The sequence below is a fragment of the Rattus rattus genome, chromosome 1, assembly GCF_011064425.1.
Source record: "Rattus rattus isolate New Zealand chromosome 1, Rrattus_CSIRO_v1, whole genome shotgun sequence".
Taxonomy (NCBI): Eukaryota; Metazoa; Chordata; class Mammalia; order Rodentia; family Muridae; genus Rattus; species Rattus rattus.
The window spans coordinates 164616853-164636138 of NC_046154.1; the positions used below are offsets into that span (position 1 = coordinate 164616853).

Here is a 19286-nt window from a genome sequence, read left to right on the forward strand (position 1 = left end):
TGAACTGAGTTTCCCAGTCCCCTGGGCCAGCTTAAGGAACGGCCTTACGGAGAGCCAACTCCCATCCTCTTCCCAGCTAGTTTCCTCAAACACGGCAAGAACAGAGACAAACAACAGCACAGGAACAAAACAGGTTTTGACTGAGGATTTGGGGGTTCTCTGCTTGTTTGTTTTTCAGGCATGGGGATGTAAGGAGAGTTTCTCAAGCTTGAGAAATGCAATAAACTTGGAATCAAAACAGAAGTCCCCACGAGTGTGAGTTCTATGTCCCCTCTAATAGGGTTTTGATCCATCACACTCCATAAGACAACAGTGGGAAAGCAAACTATGCTACCCCAAAATATGCTCTTTTGACCCAGAGATTAGTTTAAGAAATTTCACATAGAGGAAAGCACTAAGCCAAAAGGGTGTCTTCAAAAAAGCAAGTGTGTTATAGGACTGTATCGGTCAGGAGGCATCTGCATCAATCTTTGTAGCCTTGCCCATTAGTCTTTGCACATCCTATAATTCCAGCAACAGGAAGGCAGAGGCAGGAAGATCGCAGGGCGACATCAGTCCACCATCTCAAAAGATGCAACTACATAAAAAGATTCACCTCTGGATTCCAAGGCTTCACCTGCTGCACTTAGAAAGTCTCAACACAGCCTTTCCTGCACCCTTCACTCTGGGCTCCATAGATGCTGTCAAGTCTAAGGTGTCACCTTGAGATCTAGAGGAGTTTGTTTGTCTGTGGGTGTCTTCTCTGTGTGCATAAGGGGTACGTGTTATTACATTTCTGTTTCAGCTTTGTTAATCTCTGTTTTGTTACAGGGAATTCCTGCTAAGAACTCATAAAGAGTGGAGAAGAGAATTCTTTTTCCTACCCACCCCCATTTATTCAAAAAGCTCCCAATCAGGAGACTCACGGGGCTTCCAGGAAGCACTGTGCCCCTCCAGGACATTGGCTAATGTAGTAGGACCACAATCTCAAATGGAGCTCGGTGCAGCTCCCGGACTGCTGAAAGCTGCCTTCCCTGTATCACCAAGGCGAAGTCTGGCTGAATCCGAGCTGAGCCAAATACCACTGCATCAGAAGTAAGCGGTGCTGTGCAGAGCTTGGTTCCCCCGAGTCTCGGGAAAATGAAAAGATGAGACCAGGATTTACCGAGCTTTGGAAGTTCAGTTTCAGGCAGGTCTTTCAAAGGCTTGATGAAGACTCTGTTAAAACCATAATGCGGGAGTACAACAGTATTAGCAGTTAAAGGCAAGGGAACCCAAACACACTCGCTATTTCCTGTACACTCTCAGAATGAATGAATGAATGAATGAATGAATGAATGAATGATCAGACTATTTGCTTGGGAATTTAGTAGTTATGCAAATAAAATTGGGGGACAGAACAGTCACCAGGTGTGCCCAACCTGCCTGCATTACAGCACCATGTTGTCATTGGTAAAATCCATACTTGAGGACCACACAGTTGAATTACCACCCACTCACCATGAAAAGATCTCATAACATTTTAAATAAGCCTGTGATTTTGTGTCGGGCTATATTCATAGCTAACCAGGACACATGTGGTTGAACAGGTCGGGTTCTAGGGATACAGAGTCTTAGCTCCCTCTTCTTGGCCTGGTTCGTTCTACTTAATGAATTTGATGAGTATTTTTCATTTGTTTTATATCTGAAGTTAGAGCCATGATGGTGCCATTTGCAAAACTCATTAATGGAAGATATTGATGACAGTTGGAATTCCCAGTGAGTGGACATAAGTCAAGTTGCCTGCTATGTCTGTAGGTCCAACACTAAATCACACACGTTCCACAGGTGGTTAGACCCTGAGGATTCTAACACGATGAGTGTTATGATTCTTTAAGGACTTTAGTGGGCTGCACTATAAAGTGGGAGATGAGGCCTCCTTGGAGGGAGTCGGTCTCGAGTGGCATATCCTTTGGGGATTATCTGTTGCTTTGGCCCCTGCCTGCATTCTCTCTCTGCTCCTTTCGTGCCCAGATATGAAACCACCTTCCTCCCTCACACACTCCCAAGTCCATGAGACTCTTCCTTGAAATCTACCTGGTGACACAAAACCAAGCAACTGTGGTGGGGACCTCTGAAACCCTACTCTGAAACCGTACGTCAAATTCTCAGTTCAGTCACAGAAAACTAACAAATATGGCCTCCCTCCGCCGTCTTAGCTGCAGGTCACAAACCCAGTTTGCTCTATGGTGAGAGTTCCAAAAACAGAAACTCCTTCTTTTCCTGAGAGGTGAAAAGGCTAGTTCCAGAAAGGAGATGGGTACCAAAGAGTTTCAAAATGCTAAGAGTCCCCTCTTCAATGTCCCTGGAACCCTGGGTGGTCCACCCACCCCACACCCAGTCCCTGGTTTTCTGGCTCTGAGCACCCTTGTCTTAGGAGATCTTGAAGATCTCCAGAAACTGTCTTGCAGATCATGCATGAAGCCTTATCTTTTCCTGGTTATGCATTTATTTCAAAGGTCACGCAAGCACAGGCACCAGGAGGCTCACGGCACCCCCCCGCCCCCCACTCCTGCTCTGAATGCACAGTAGCAGCTCTCAGTCCACACGTGAGTGCCACTTAGACAGAGATCGGGTTTCCTTTCGAGGCCAAGAATTCAATAGCTCACAAGGCAGCTAGCTGAACTCTCCTTCTGGCTTCAAGTGCAAACAGTTAGGGAATCGCAAAGAGCAGGAGATAGAAACCAGCCCCCCACACAACCCTTTCCCTGTTGTTGGATCAGGCTTGTGAAATCATTCCCCTTGCTTTGTGAAGGAAAGGGAGCTCTCTGGATAGGATAACCAGAGGTGCTTCTGGAGTAGCTGTGGAGGGGTCAGTCATTTCTAGTTTAAAGTCATCTTCTAGCTGAAGGTCTTACAGGCCCCTTTCTGTGAAGATCAGTATTGTTGCTGTGTGTGATAAAGAGGAACCATTTTAACAATTAAACTTAAAGACACATAACTGATGATTTTAATAGGCTCCGGGACTTACATCAAGCTAAAAATGGACCAACTGTGAGGTCAAAACAACTAATCAGAGGTTTAATAAGACTAGTATTGTCATTCTTTAAAGTCAGATCTCAGACCTGGTGCATCAGTGCACACCTTCAATCCCAGCACTTGGGAGACAGAGACAGGCAGATCTCTGTGAGATCTCTGGGAGGCAACCCTAGTCTACTTGGTGAATTCCAGGCCAGCCTGGGTTACACAGTGAAACACTATCTCAAAAATAAAATAAAATCAGATTTCAGGATAATAAAGGTAGAGTTAGTCCATGGGTCAGAAGAAACATCTAGTCAGCTTCCTTTCTCAGAAAGAGAGAAAGGGTGGAAAATGACCCGGAGAGCATACTTGGGCTCATGACATCCCAGAGCTTCCCTATACTACATTGTTAGGCTTGGGAAGACGTGCCTTTCTTATTCCCAGTAGGCTGGAGGTCCCATGGTTTGAATACAGGTCAGATGAGATGGGTAGGAGCTCCATTAGGAGAGCATTTGCCACCTTGATGCTCTTTGAGAACTAACAGTGGCCGTAATGAAAACGCATTCTGGACTTGGGGACAGATGACAATTCGAGAAGAGCAGCATTAAAGCCACGACTCGCATTCATCTGCAGACATCCAAGCACTGTCTCACTTGGGTACCCAGAACCATCATGAACTTCACACCACAGGGCTCGGGCCACCCAACCTCACCCCAGCTTCACCTGACGGTGCTAAACCCACAAAGCCAAGGACCTCCCGTAGACTGCTGCTCAGGGTATGTTCTGAGGTAGTTCGTCTTCATAACTTAGGCTAAGGAACCTAAGCACTTGGAACAGAGGGGTGGTGCTATGGCTGGGCCAGGCCTGCTGAATGCTGAGAACAACACAGAATGTGCTCAGTGCTCAGAAAAGCTGTCACCTGAGTCAAAGGGACTGACATCAGGGAGTAAATGTCCCCAAGACAGCACTGCACGAGACGGCTTAACTGCTCTTTTAATTCTGCCCAGTCCCGCTCAAGGCTCAGGTATGGACTTCAACGATCACCTTTGGAAGAATAAAGGCAAGAGTGGAGACAGGAGATATTGTCAGCCCACCTCCTGGTCTCTGCTTAGGGAGAAGAGAGCTCTGGGCTCTGTCACTCCTAACAGACAGGGATCAGTGGAGAAAGATGGGGTGTTAGCCATCATTCCATAGCTGACAAGAGATGACTTTTCCTTCTTATACTGTCTTTCCCCTAAGTCACTGAAGAAGAACACCAAGGGTGAGAAAGCTGTCCATGTGGTTTCCAAACTATAAGGAAAGTCTTGAATTTCTGGGTCTTTGTATCCCTTTAGCACCCTCGGTATTTGTTTGTTTTAGTAGGGGAGGTTTATTTGCTGATAGTGGTGAATCCAACCACTATCCAGAATGCTAGGTAAGTGTTCTCACTGGGCTGTATCCCCAGACCTCTCTGATAGCCTTAGATGGGTAATAAATCACTCCCTTTAGTGCAGTAATCAAACCTATGCAATGGTCTGGGATACATCCGAGTGATTTGGAGTGCACATTGGGCTTTGCTTTAAAACGCCACAGATGTCGGTAGATCTCTTTTTCATCCCCCATCTCCCCACCTTCAGCTAGGCTTCACCACCCCATACATCAATGACTCCATGATCCAGTCAACTGGGTGAGCCATTGTAGCTCATCTTAAATCTCACTGTCAGGATTTCCAAGGGCACTACACACACACACACACACACACACACACACACACACACACACACACATATACACACACACACACATACACACACACACACACACACACACACACACACACACACATACACACACACACACACACACACACACACACAGACACACACATACACACACAGACACACACATACACACACACACACACACACACACACACACACACACACACACACACACACACACACACACACACACACACACACACACACACACACACACACACACACACACACACACACACACACACACACACACACACACACACACACACACACACACACACACACACACACATACACACACACACTCACACACTCACACACACACATACACACACATACACACTCACATACACATACGCACACACATACTCACATACACACACATACACACACACACACACACACACACACACTTTCTCTTAACTCACCTAGAACCTTTCCATTTTTTTAGCATTAAACATTATATGTTTCAGGAAACTGAAGGCCATGCTGAGACGGAGGACATGGTCCCCTCCTCCTTTACTCTCTCCCACCCACAGTACTTCCCATGGAGTAATCACTCACCATAGCTAAAAGATGCTGGAGGAAATGGGCTAATTCAGGACAAAGCTCATACTTTACCACTTCTGATAATTTGAATGGGTCTGGCCCCCATAGATTCATGTATTTGAATGCTCGGCCATAGGGAGTAGCACTATTAAGAGGTGTGGCCTTGTTGGAGGACGTGTGTCACTGCAGAGGCAGGCTTTGAGGTTATATGTGCTCCAGCCACACCCAGTGTGCATCGCTCTCTTTCCTGCTGCCCGTGGATCTGTACATAGAGCTCTCAGCTCCTTCTCCAGCACCATGTCTGCCTGGATGCTGCCATGCTTCCTGCCATGATGGTAATGGACTGAATCTCTGAACCTGTAAGCCTGCCCCAATTAAATGTTTTTCTTTATAAGAGTTTGCTGTTGTCCTGGCGTCTCTAGGCTTCACAGTGATGGAAATGCTAAGACACCCATTCTACTGTTACAAAAGGCAAAGAGAGGGATGTTTCGTTAGGTTTTAGCATTGTTCACTTTATAAAGAAATGCCTCCATACTGGTATGCACAGTACTCTATGGGGAGACCAGGATGTCCCTTTTCTTGTGAGGAACCCCATTCTTGGGAAAGCTTTACAATATAGCCAAGACACACAGACACGGGGATGAACAGAAAATCCAGGCCAGTGGTGAGGTCCCGCCCTTCCAGCTCCCACCCCTTTCTATCTGGTCTGTCCTTGACTGACCCTCACCTCTCTGCCCTCCAGCTGGCTGGTCTCTTCCAGCTAGCTCCATGTCTCCTCTCAAGTCTTCCTATGGACAAGGATTATTCTGCACACTCCTTCCCGACATCGGTGTCATGCCCTTTTCATTTCCTGAGCACTTCCTGGGGAGAAAAGAGGGTGCGTTGGCTTTTAGACATTTGCTCCTACAAATGACACACACGTCAGCGCCATGCGTGTTTCATGGGTAGGGGTTCATCTGGGGCCTACCTGAATGTCAACTAGCTGGGAGCTAAGTTACCACAGGGGTTCAGGAAAGAGATCAGAGCCCATCATCAAGAGGAAAAACTAAGGGGCTGGGGCGATTCCTCAATGGTGAAGATCACTGGCTACTCTTCCAGATGCCCCAAGTTCAGTTCCCAGTGCCTCGTCAGACAGCTCACCTGTTAACCTCAGTTCCGGGTTCCATTTCTGGCCTCCCAGGACACCCCCATCCAAGTGGCTTACACACACGGGTCCACAAAAGGAAAACTAAAAATAAACCTTTCTTTTAAAAGGAGGATACTAAAAGATTCTATCAAAAGACTAAAGTCAAATCTAAACATATGAAGTGGATCCCATGACGGATGAACCAGGAAGAATGACAGAGGACTGACTTACACTCAGAGACCCAATGACAAGGCCCCTCCAGGCAGCCCAGGCCCTGCAGATAAGGTGGGCTATGCTTGGAAGACCAGCACTTGCTTTCAGTTCAAGAACCAAGATCAATACTGGAGAATTGCTGTCTTTGTGTTCTCTACCGAGGACCTTGATTTAACGATGCCTGGGCTTCCTCAGGAAGCCACATAGTGTAGCTAGAGTATACGAAGGCCTGAGCCCTGGTACAGGTGTGTCTCTGTCACTGAAGCACCTGTATAACACGCCTAGTTTTCATATAGTTCACATACATACACTTATGTACACACAGAGCAGAAGACAAGATTTACCTGCTCCATGTTTTAGCTCTGAACTCAACTGAAGGACCCATTTGCAGGAAGCCTTATTTCTTGAAGTTTTTCATTGTGAGCTTAGCCTTTAATGACTGAACCATCGTTCAAGGCCAGAAGCCTTCTTGGTAAGTCAGTATCTTGAAAATCCATCAGCCTGTGTGATCTAATAACCAAAGTCTCTAGAATGGATCTGCTGGGAGCAGTCCGCGTTTAGCTTGGGAAGAAGGCTCTAATAAGGCCTATAATTTGTTCAAATGGCCCCGCTTGATGAGGGTTGGCATCCCCATAAATATCCAATGTCCTTTGTTAGCAATGCTGACCTGTGGTGACTTTGATCACAGGGCCTGCGACATTGGATTTAACCCTGACATATACGCCCAAAATAAAACCAATTCTCTACCCAAAGGGTCTGGCCAGCCCTGAAAAAATGTTCACGTGCCAATGGTAGAGCAGTATGGATTTAAAAGTATGGATTAAGAGTTAGAAATCTTACCCAAATTTGAAAACCGAATCCTTTTCAGAATACTCCATTCTTTCAGTGAATAGAATAGTTTTAACCCACTGATATCATGCAGGTGTTCAAAGCTTTGTCCTCTACCTAGCACCGTTGACAGGCGCTGAGACCGTCAGAGCTCTGACAGAGGAGCGTAGTCAGGATGTTGGCCTGCTATTCTTCCCTGTATCCGGCTGCTACAAGGTGAGAGACATTCTCTACCACACACTCCCCACTACAGTGAGCTCCCTCATCACAGACCCAAAGACAATCTGGGGCCATCCAGCCATGGACTGAGTCTTCCACACGATAAAGCAAAACAAAGCCTTCCTTGTTTTAAGTTGATTTGTCTTAGATGTTTTTTTATAGTAACAGAAGGCTGACTGGCGTTAAGCGTTCTGTCTGTTCAGAGCACAGAATTCTCACACACAGGTTAACCTCTTGTGACAGCCAGCCCTAACATTCACAAAATCAATGGCCACCATTTGATGGTGTCAAGAGGTCATGCTTGTTGTAAATGGACAGACCTGTGTGTGCTCCAGTAACAAAAATAATTATTGATTTTGGTGGGTCAGAGTCAATTTCGGTACTTATTGACCAATTACAGGCCTGTGTCTTTCTTTTCATATGCATGGGCATTTGCACGACACTTCCTAGCCCTTGCAACTGGATTCTATTCCCTTCCATTCTAGATTCTAGAAGTAGGGATATAGATCAGTGGTAGCATATTGGCCTAGCATGTACCAGGTTCTGGATTCAATGCCGGCACTTAAAAAAATTGAACCTTTTTTTTTTAATTGAAGGTCTACTTATGTTGAGTATGATACATATTACCTCAGGCTGCAAGGATAATTCGGTCAGTAATAACCACCATAGGGTTGTGGCCACTTTACAAACAGGTCACCTCGGCCATGGGTGGAAAAATGATGAAGCTCTAGGGAAGAGCCGTGCATGCCTCAGAATTCAGACGCATAAGCACTGTGGAGTGGTCCTACCCACAAAGGGGCCCGCAATCTAGAGGACATGTCACCGTTGTATCCTCATGGCCCCAAGCCATCTGACTCAATCATAGGGTTAACGCCAGGCTATCCCACCCAGACCTGTCTACTCCATTCTGTGCTCTCTGACAGCCAAAGAGCTGTCCCATGCCCCAGTGTGAGCCCTGTGAGCAGCCAGCCGCCGTCCTTCCATGAATTCGGCTTGTTCCGGTCCCTCATGCCTGACTTAAAGCAGGACAGAGCAATACAGATTCTCCAGCTGGGCGTTCTTCTCTAAGACTTGGCTTCCTTGCCTATAAAGCGAGGTGATAGTACCTCCCCTTAAGGTTAAACGAAGGCATCTACATGAGCATTTCATGCAAGGCTCCCATCTGTCTTTCTTCTCAAGACCGTGCTTTCCCCAAAGGACGAGCCTTCCTTCCCACATAGCATAAAGGATGCGTCGGCCATTTTTATACAGGTCCTTAGCTACTCTGCCCTCCGTGCACATTGCCTACCCCACCTTCAGGCATTAAGTCACATTTCCAGACCCTTTAACAGTATCTAAAGGGATAAATAAGGCTGTTTTCACCCCTAGCAGTCTTGGCAGAGGTCTCAGTATTCCTACCCCGTCTCCCACGTCATGGCAGCACGGTTGGACACAGTTTTTCTCTTCTTCATCTGTGTCAAGATCGCCCACGTCAATCTACACGTTCTTCTCAGCACTTGAAATTCGTTTAGCACCATTAAGAAATGGAAATAATCGTCAGTTTTAATTTCAATCACGACCCATTTCTACAGCTCATGAATATTATAACGGACACAGCATGCCTGGCTACGTGTGTTCCCTCTCCCTGCTCCTGGTCACTACATCACACGGGGTTGCTTAACAACCAGAGTGAAAGCCAGCCCCACAGACAACTCAACACATACCCACTGGCTCATGGCTCATCCAGATGGACCAATGATCACTCTCAGTGCAATTGCCTCAATGCTGAGACATCCACCTCCCTGCTAACGACTCCTTCAGAGGTCACCAGAAGGTGAGGCGTAAACAGACGAAGATCTAGCAGGGGGACTGTGGCAGGCCGAGCTGTAAAGAGGTGTACAATTACACACCAGGGCCAGGGAGGATTACAGGTGCTACAGAAGTGGCTGTCAGGCAATATGATCCCGTACAGGTGTGAAAGCGGCGTTTCGACACAGTCGGCCAGCTCACCCTAAATCACAGCTGTGGGGAAGACACAGACAGACACATACATACATACATACATACATACATACATACATACATACATACATACAATGTCAAATAAATGCATACAGATAGATAGATATGAATAGATAGATAGATAGATAGATAGATAGATAGATAGATAAAAAGATAGATAAAAAAAACTGGATGGGCTTGAGAGATTCCTCAGTGGTGAAGTGCATTGAAGATTCTCTTTTTGGGTTTTTTTTTTCTCTCATACAATACATCCTGATGGCAGTGTTCCATCTCACCCCACGATCCCCACCCTCCTCCCCTCACACTCCTCCCATCCCCTCACCTGGGACCACCACCTCCCCTCTCCACCAGGCTGACTCCTTTATTCCTGCTCAGGGAAGAACAGACCTCCCAGCTATAGAACCTGAACCAACAGGGCATGACAAGTTACCACAAGACTAGGCACAAACCCTCATATCAGGGCTAGCTGAGGCAACCCACTAGTAGAAAAAGGGATCCCAAGAGAAATCCAAAGAGTCCAGACACCTCGTTCCCACTGTTAGCGGTCCCTCAAAAGCACCAAGCTAACGACCACACCCTATTGGTAGAGGTGCTAGCACAGACCCACGCAGGCTCTGTGCTTGCTGCTTCAGTCCCTGCGAGCCCCTGTGAGCCCCGCTTAGTTGACTCTGTGCACTGTGTTCTCCTGGTGTCCTTGACTACTCTGGCTTCCGCAATTCTTCCTCCCCCTCTTCCACTGGGTCCCCCCCAGCTCTGGGAGCAGGGTGGGGTACTCACTCTCCGATTGGACTCTCTCTCTCTGCCCAATGTTTGGCTGTGTGTCTCTGCATCTGCTCCCATGCTGCTAGATGAAGGTGTCTGATGGCGAACACTGAGGACTCCTGAGAGTGGTTAAGATCACGCTTCCAGTGGACCTAGGTTTGATTCCCAGCACCCAGCACAGCCTACACCCAACTGTAACTCAGTGCCAAAGAATCGCATACCCTCTCTGGCCTTCACAGGTGCGCATGTGGTCACAGACATGCTAAAGCGGTCATACAGGAAGAAAATAAAGGGAAATGTTTTTTGAAAAGACAGAGCTGTATTTTGTAGATGAGGAATTGGGGCTTGGAGGGCTGGATTCGGTTCCTCTAGTCCATGCAGACTTTAGCTGATCTATGACACCAGGCAGTAGGACTCAGAATGTCACCATCCTCATCGATTGCAGGATGCCCAGCAAGGCTCAGGCTAAAGGCAGCAGAAGAGGGCAGGGAAACAGTCTCGACATCAATGAGAATGGAAGCTGGTAGAGCATTGAGCGGAACACTTTTGAGGCCAGTCAGCATCCGTGCAGTTTGGGGACCACAGCATCAGTGCAGTTTGGGGACCATAGCATCAGTGCAGTTTGGGGACCACAGCATCAGTGCAGTTTGGGGACCACAGCATCCATGCAGTTTGGGGGCCACAGCATCAGTGCACTTTAGGGCCTCGAAGGCAGGTTGATGACTCTAGAGCCACAGTGATGGGATCAAAATGGCCAGTTGGGTCTTTGGTGTGTGGTATGGGTTGCACTGAAATACGTAAGTGAATATGATCAAAAGCCAGTTGGAGACATTGAACTAAATCCATTGTGAGAGGGAGGGACCAGAGATGAGAATCTGAGCTGAGGAGCACAGCGATAGGAGCAAAATCTCGACAATTCGATAAAAAAAGATAACTTGACCCCACAGCATTACCAGACAAAGGGTCCCCCTGTAATGAGCTCCACTGACCACCCAGCACCCTGCGCTTCTCCTGTATCATTGTTCCTCTCATCACCTGCACCAAAAGCCTATGAGAAAAACATGGATGTCTCGTTTGGCTTTGGCATCCTGCAGCTGCCCTCTTTTTCTATCAACACGAGACAATTTGGGATTGTCAAAATTCTCCTGTCATAGGAATCCCAGGATGAGTCTTAACATGGCCAAGCCAATGAACTCCTCCAAGTCCCCTAGCCCCGGTGACAGGTTCAGGAATAGCTGCAAAATCTCATCTGCTCAGTGGGCCCCAGGGGGACTTTGCTGGGAAAGTTCGAGACACACATAAGCAAACTTGGGTTTCTAATCGGAGGGTCCCAGGGGACAGAGCAACTCCAGCCGTCTTACCATCATTAAAAGCTGATGATGGTGAGCAGAGAGGTCAGAATGGAGATTTAGAGTAGCTGGTGAGATGGCTCAGCTGTCACACCTGTCACACCTGTCACCACACCTGTCACACCTGTCACACTTGTCACACCTGTCAACCTGACCTGATCCCCTGAAGCCATGAGGTGAAAGAGAGAACTGACTTCTGTGAGTTGTCAGTTGACCTCCACATAAGTTGACATGATCCCTGCTTGCTCACACAGAGTAGATGATAGATAGATAGATAGATAGATAGATAGATAGATAGATAGATAGATGAAAGGTAGGTAGATGGTTGATAGATAATTGATAGATAGATGGATAGATAGATAGATAGATAGATAGATAGATAGATAGATGAAAGGTAGGTAGATGATTGATAGATAATTGATAGATAGATGGATAGATAGATAGATAGATAGATAGATAGATAGATAGATAGATAGATAGATGGATGGATGAATAGATAGATAGATAGATAGATAGATAGATAGATAGATAGATAGATAGATAGATAGATAGATGAAAGGTAGGTAGATGATTGATAGATAATTGATAGAAGATGGATAGATAGATAGATAGATAGATAGATAGATAGATAGATAGATAGATAGATAGATAGGTGATAGTGTAAAAACACAAAATTTAAAAGTGAGGAGGGAAAAAATCATATCCAAGGAGGACTTTTTGAATCCTGAGTCTCCATATGTTTTGCCATGGGATCGTCTCTATTCGTGTGAGCCAACAGTCCTGCTTTAGATGAACTTTCTAGTATTTTGCAGCTGCCTGACAGGAGAAATGGCCCTTGTCCTTCAGGGATAGCAAACAGCCTTCAAAGAAAGGGCAGGCCAGCTGTGGCACGTCCAAATTAATCCCAGCTGCCTGAGAGGCTGAGCCACGAAGATCACAGGTTCAAAATCACCTGGGCCATATAAAGAAACACTGTCTCAAAAATTAAAATTAGGGCTAGATTTGTAGCTCAGTGGGGAACCTCTTGCCCAGTGAGCCCCAGGTTCTCTAGAGAAGGAGGCGGAGGAAGTGGGAGAAAGGAAGTGGGGCAGGGGGTGGGGATGGGGGTATAGAGGGGGAGGAAGGAGTCTAAATTCATCTATTAAGAAATTAAGTGGCTTCTTCATTGCACCTTAGTAAAGCTGTCAGTGAAGGCAAACCACCTGACAAGAACGAGACGAATGTAAAATCATTAAGACCTGACAGAAAGGGGGAGCAAGCGGACAGAGAGCAAGAGAGGGTGTCAGAGAGATCCAGATGGTTCCGGAAACCATATCTCCCTGAATGCCCCAGTCTTCTCCAGTGGCCCAACAAGATTGGAGGTGAACAACTTAGGTTATCTCGCTCTTTAAAATCCCTGCTATCTAGTCAGCACTATGGAGAGCTTACCTCAAATGTGCTTCCTGCCCACTGGTGACCGGAAATGTCAGCGGTACCTATCTATGTGAATAACGTGTGCTCCGTGTCTAAGAACAGTTGACAGTGCCAGCGAAGTCCAGACTCTAGGAAGCCAGACTCAGGAAAACCTCTCAGGGAAGGGAACTCACCATAAATTATCATAATTATTCGACCTTTCCCCAACAGAAACAGCCGAAGCCAGTGCATGCTTCTGGGATGGGGGAGAGTTGAAGCATCTCTTCCCTAGGTACTCTCTAATGGTTCTTAACTTCATTCCCCAGTACTAAAATATGTAAAAGAAAGAAATAAAAGAGGGAGAGAGGAAAGGATGGGACAAAGGAGGGAGGGAGAGAGGACGAAGGAAGGAGGGAAATGGGAGGAAAAAGGAAGGAGGGGGCAGGGAAGAAGAGAGGAAGGAGAGGAAGGAAGAAAGGAGGAGGGGAAGGAAGGAGGGAGGGAAGGGAGGGGGGAAAGAAGGAAGGGAAGGAGGGAGGAAGGGAAAAGGGGCAGGGAGGGAGGGAAAGAAAGAAAGTAGGGGCGGGGAGGGGTAAAGAAGGAGGTAAGGAAGATGGGAAGAAGAGAGGGAGAAGGAAGGAAGGAGAGGAAAGGTGGTAGGAGAGGGGAGGAGAAGGAGAGAGAGGAGAGAGAGAGAGAGGAAGAAGGAGAAGGAGGAGGAGGAGGGAGGAGGGCATTCAACTTGGGGTAGGAGGACAGGATGGCGCTATGCAGTCTGGCTGGACTGGGCTGCCTTCAAACCTACTTTGTGGGACAACCAGACTGGCTGGAACTCAAAGCAATCCTCCTGCCTCACTCCTGAGTCAACGCTGAGATAGCAGGTTGAGTGTCCTAAATTCGATTTTTGAAAGTTCTTTATTTCACACAGATTTTTGCATTCTTTCACAACAATCACATTTCTTTATAAAGAAGTCTTTGGATATGTATCGGTTCAGGTACTAAGCTCAGCTCAGCTCAACAAAACCATCATCCGCTGATGAAAATTTGTCATCTGGCTTCAAGCACCCCAGGCAATCACGGCTTCTCACACACTTGGCTCCCCAAACCCCCAGCTCAGACGAGCAGGGAAAACAATGACACAAAACAACAGGTTAGTGCTCAGTGACTGCGGGGCACCTGCCCTGAGTGTTCTACAAATATGAACTCAGCCTAGCAGCCACGTAAATTGAGAATAGTCTCACCTATGCTTGGGAGAACTAAGTCACCAGAGGCTATGGACCAGCCCAAAGTCACCTACACTTGGGAATAGAGTCAATTAACTGTATGCTTCTCTAGCTCTTCGTGCCTGGCACAGACCCTGACCTGTCTATCACTCAATGCTTGCCTAGTGTGAGCAAAGCCCAAGGTTCCATCCCCTGGTAAGCTCTCACCGTTAAGTGCACATGAGCCTTTGGACTGAAAACTCCTGCTCTTTTTCTTGATCCTGCCTGATTTTTCCCACCCACTGATAAAGGTTCTTCATATCGGGGACGCTGCCGGTCCTCTCTGTATCACTGTTCTGAGCCTTTGAACACCTTATTCTGAAAGGCTGGGTTCAGTTGGATTTCTGTGGGGATGCTGCCCTCTTCAGGTCACTTGAGCATAGCAGCCATTGTGTTGAACTATCTCATCTCGTTCCCACAACCCACTAAGTTAAAAATTGTTATTATCCCCCCCCCTTTTTTTTCAGAGGATAAATCCAACTTTCTCCAGAATCCCCCCAACGCTAGTGTCCTGTGGCAGGCATCCTCCACACAGTTCCTCATTTAATCGGCCAACAAACGTAAAGTATTTGGGAAGGCAAAGGAAGTGACTCACTTGTGGTCAGGCGACCCTTTCTGGGTCCCTCCAGTTCCGCCATATTGTTCATGCAGGTGCTGAGATCTCCCTGGGAGAGCCTTGTGGGAGGGTGTGGGTGACTGATAACCACCAGCCAGCCACACCCTCAAAATCTGCAGCACCTGAACTAGGCCTTGCCTTCCCAGGGCTCCTCAGCCAGCAACTGAGCCCAAACTTTCTAGATCCAAAGGGAGGTCACATAAGGACCTTTGTTTGGAGGTTCCAGGGTTTATGGATAACTGTGGCCCCTACTAGCATATCAAAGCACACACTGGCCTCAGGGCTCCTTCAATGAGTGTGCTAGCATCCTGCCCACCTCCTCTCCTCCCCTTCCTAAACTCCCTCCAGCTCCTGGGATTCCCTCCTGGCTCTCTCAAAGCTACATAGCATCTCCCTCCCTCCTTCCCTCCCTGCGCAAATATCAGATCTACACTGTGATCTTGTGTCCCTTGCATAGAACAGAGTCCAGTCAAAAGCATCAGCAACTCTAGAGAGGACAGAGACCTGCAAAAAGTCAGTAGTGTGGAGGCAGGAGTCGTGTGGGGCTGCAGCACTGCATCATGGGAAGCCTCATCCTCCTGGGCTCTGGTGCTGAGGTTTGAATGCCCCTGGAAAGCTCATGCACAGAGGACTGGGAAGATATCAGGATGTTTGCCCTGCAAGCAGTGGCAAGCACTTGCAATCCCATGCTGCCTTCGGGCTCACTGGCCAGCTGGTGTAGCCTATCCCAAGCCAGTGAAAACACTGTGTCTCAAAAAAAATTTTTTTTTAAGTGCAAAGTGTTTGAAGAACAAAACTCAATGTTGTCCTCTGGATCTGAAACACACACACACACACACACACACACTTATACACACATACACATACATGTACACACACACACACACACTTATACACATATACACACATGTACACACACACACACACACACACACACACACACACACACACACACCTACCTTACCATGAAATGTAAGTGCCACTGTTGAGAGAAAATTTTTATGAGGTGACCAGGGCCTGGGGACCTGGCCCTCATGAATAGAGTAATACTTTCTAGCATAGAAGTAGGTTGGTAATCACAAGAGTAGGTGCTCGCCAATCGAGATCAGGAGGACAGTTTTCTCTTTTCTGCCTTGGCGTAGGCAAGCCTCTCTGTTTCTGACAGGCCAGCTTGTGAGCTTCTGATGCCCTGCCTCAGCTCAGGGTAGCTCAACCCACCACCCTTTCCCCACAAGCTGATTGGGACCAAGGTGGTCACTGCATAGCTGGGATAGTGAGGAATCTCTGACATGGATGTTCCGTATGGGGGAGTCTGGGGGAAAGGCAGTTTCTCATGCCAAGCTCTCATGAAACATTTTTCACACCTCCGCACAAAGGCCTACACATCCCCCCTGCACACACACATTCTAATCAATCTCCTCACTCCACCCCTTTCCTTGGGCTTTGTGCTCCCCGGAGCAAGCTCCATACTAGGGAGATCCTTGCACACAGGGTGCATCAATAAACGACAGATCAAGAACCGAGCGATATCGGCTTGAATGACTTCCAGGGACTCACTGAAATTCCCTCCCCTCATCCACAGCCCCTGCGCTTGAGTGTCTAAGAGGAGCCCGGCACCACGTGGACGGTCGAAAGAGATTCACAGATTCACACTGTGGCCAGGGCCAAGTGTTTGGTGAGGCAGAGCTCAGAGCACCTGGCTCTCTCACTGGGCTGAGAGAAGGCTGGAGTGCAAATAAAATCAGTAGCGGTCAGCCATCTTGTGCACCTCTAAACCTTAAGGCCTTGCTGAAGTTCATTAACTAGTTGGAGGATACATTTTCCCCCTGAAAGCCAACCAGAGAGGGGACTATGCTTAGCCCCGTGGGGTGCTAAAAAGTAAACTAAAGACAATAGGTATAGGTCACAAGAGATTATGGCCTCAATCTTGCAAAAGTCCTTGGTGAATTATAACTTCCTGGTTTCACTGATCAGAGAGGCCAGAACGAAGGGCTATTCTCAAAGGCAATTGGGGGGCGGGGCTTCCTTGGACACCATTTTCAGGAAAGCCACAATTCCTGCTGGCCTTTATACCTTCCGTGGCCTTAGCTGCTGACCCAAGATCTCAGATTGTCCTTGGAGAAATGGCAGGCTCATACCAAGGTATTTTCAGTTCAGTGGGGCCACAACCATCGGAAAAGTACACAGTTTAGCAACAAGGAAGGCCCCTTTGCAGCCCTTCCCCTTCTGGTCTGTTTCCCCCAAAATGTCTATCTATGCTAGAAGCCGGGTCCCCAGGGAAATGCTAAGATGTAACAGATCCTTCATGAGGTGGGCCTCTCCTCCCGAGAATACTAATACTAGCTCACAATAAGTTACACAGCAAAGTAACCTCACACTCTTGGGGTCTCTGCATGAGGGGTTCCTTCCTTTCTGTTTCTCTGCTGGTTTTAAGCCGTCAAGGAGAACCCCAGAGCAGATGTTGGTGCAGTGATTCTAAATCTCCAAAACGGGGTAGTAAATGAACTGGTTGGTATTATGTTCACACAAATGTGCTTTGAGCTGACAAGTGAGGAACCGTGCTTGCAACGGAAGTGTCCCACAAAGCCACGTTAGGGTTGATGGTTAGCATCAGGCACATCCGTGGACAGCTAGAAGCGACTTCCACAGCAATCTGGCATCTTTACAGCCAGCTCCCGGACCCAACGAGGAGACAGATTATCTCTAGGTTACAGAGTCGCTCCTGCATCTGTCTCTTCGCACATGCGCCATGGCATACGACCCTTTGCGCATGTGTCACAGCCCAGGTAAAAGCCGCCGCCCCCCCCCCCCCCCCGCTTCCTTCCACCCTCTCCTGGAGACCGCCTCCGACCCCTTCCCAATAAACCTCCCACATAAGACCTGCTGTGTGGTGTGATGTGATTTGTTCGGGACTACATTGCTTATTTCTAACATTGGTGCTGCTAGACTCCATGTTCCGGGTTCCGGATGGGCTCACAGTTCCATCACCACCATGTGGCCTTAACATCACCCACAGGCCTTAACATCATTCCAACAACTCTGCCTGTTACACAGGCTCACTTTATGGTCCTTGGATCGCTTCTCTCCATCCAAACACCGGTGATTTGGTAAGCTTCCTGCCCAAGTCAGCATGCAGGGTACCTGGTCCCAAGGAATGGCTGGCCACTGTCTAGTGGTTCCAGAGACAGAGTCCATGGTCTTTATGACTGACCTCGCTGACTCCTCATTTTAGGACGTTTTCCCTTGGGTGAGGGTTTCCTCTCTCTTTTGAGTTGGTTCTTTTTCTCACTGCTGCGTGAGTCATTCTCCTTGTCTCAGCTCAGGCGCTGGCCTGAGTTCAGCACCAAGTTCACCCCATGACGACCTGGTGATCTGATCTGACCTGGTAGTCATTTCCAACTACCGCATTTGTCCTTGGGACGCAGGAACGAGCAAGTTACTAGCTTCTACTCACCCAAAGGGTGCTTCATCTTCGGCCGTGTCTCCAGGCTCCCACTAGGACGTCTCCTGGAAAACCTCAAACGCCTAAATCTAAGAGTCTGACTTAAAGGTTTCCAAACTTATCCACCTTTGCGATCGTCTGGCCCCATTACTTGTTAGGCAACGACCCAAGTGTCCGCCCCACAGCACTTTTGATCCCACTGTTTTAAAGGATCCTCAAAATTACTACCAGAGATTGGAAATGGAAGGAAGTTCTCTATGTCCAGACCTTTTCTCATCTTCACTCCAACCCTTCTCTTTGCTCCTCCTGTGCCCAACTCAGCTCCCATTGGCCATGAAATCTCAACCGGAAGAAACTTCTGCTATTCTTGATCTGGCCAATGAACCTCCCCCTTATTATCATCCCTGACCAGCCTTGAAAGCCTCTCGTTTCCCCAGCCTCTTCAGCTTCCTCTTCTCACCAGACTTCCCCAGAGCCTCCTCTCTCAGCTCCCCCAGACTCCTCCCCTCCTTTGCCAGCTGCAGGCTTCTCCAGCTGCCCTATGCCGGCACCCACTTTCACCCCACCGCACCCCCAACCACTCGCTCTGGATCTACAGCCAGCCTGTTCCCACTTCTTTCCCAACCCAGCCTAGCCCAGCTCTGGTCCTTCCTTTGAGGGAAGTCACTGGGGTAGCCGGTCTGATTAGGGTACACATTCCCTTCTCACCCCTAACTCCTCTGCCTTTATTAAAGAATTTCAATGAATCGCCCAATCTTTTTTTTTTTTTCACTTTTTTTTTTTTTTTT

The 19286-nt window shown here is 47.8% G+C and overlaps 1 pseudogene; it reads right to left on the reverse strand.

Moving 5' to 3' along the window:
• LOC116911251 overlaps positions 1–15078 on the reverse strand; it is an 80462-nt pseudogene extending 65384 nt beyond the window's left edge.
• Between the last annotated feature and the right edge of the window lie 4208 nt (positions 15079–19286).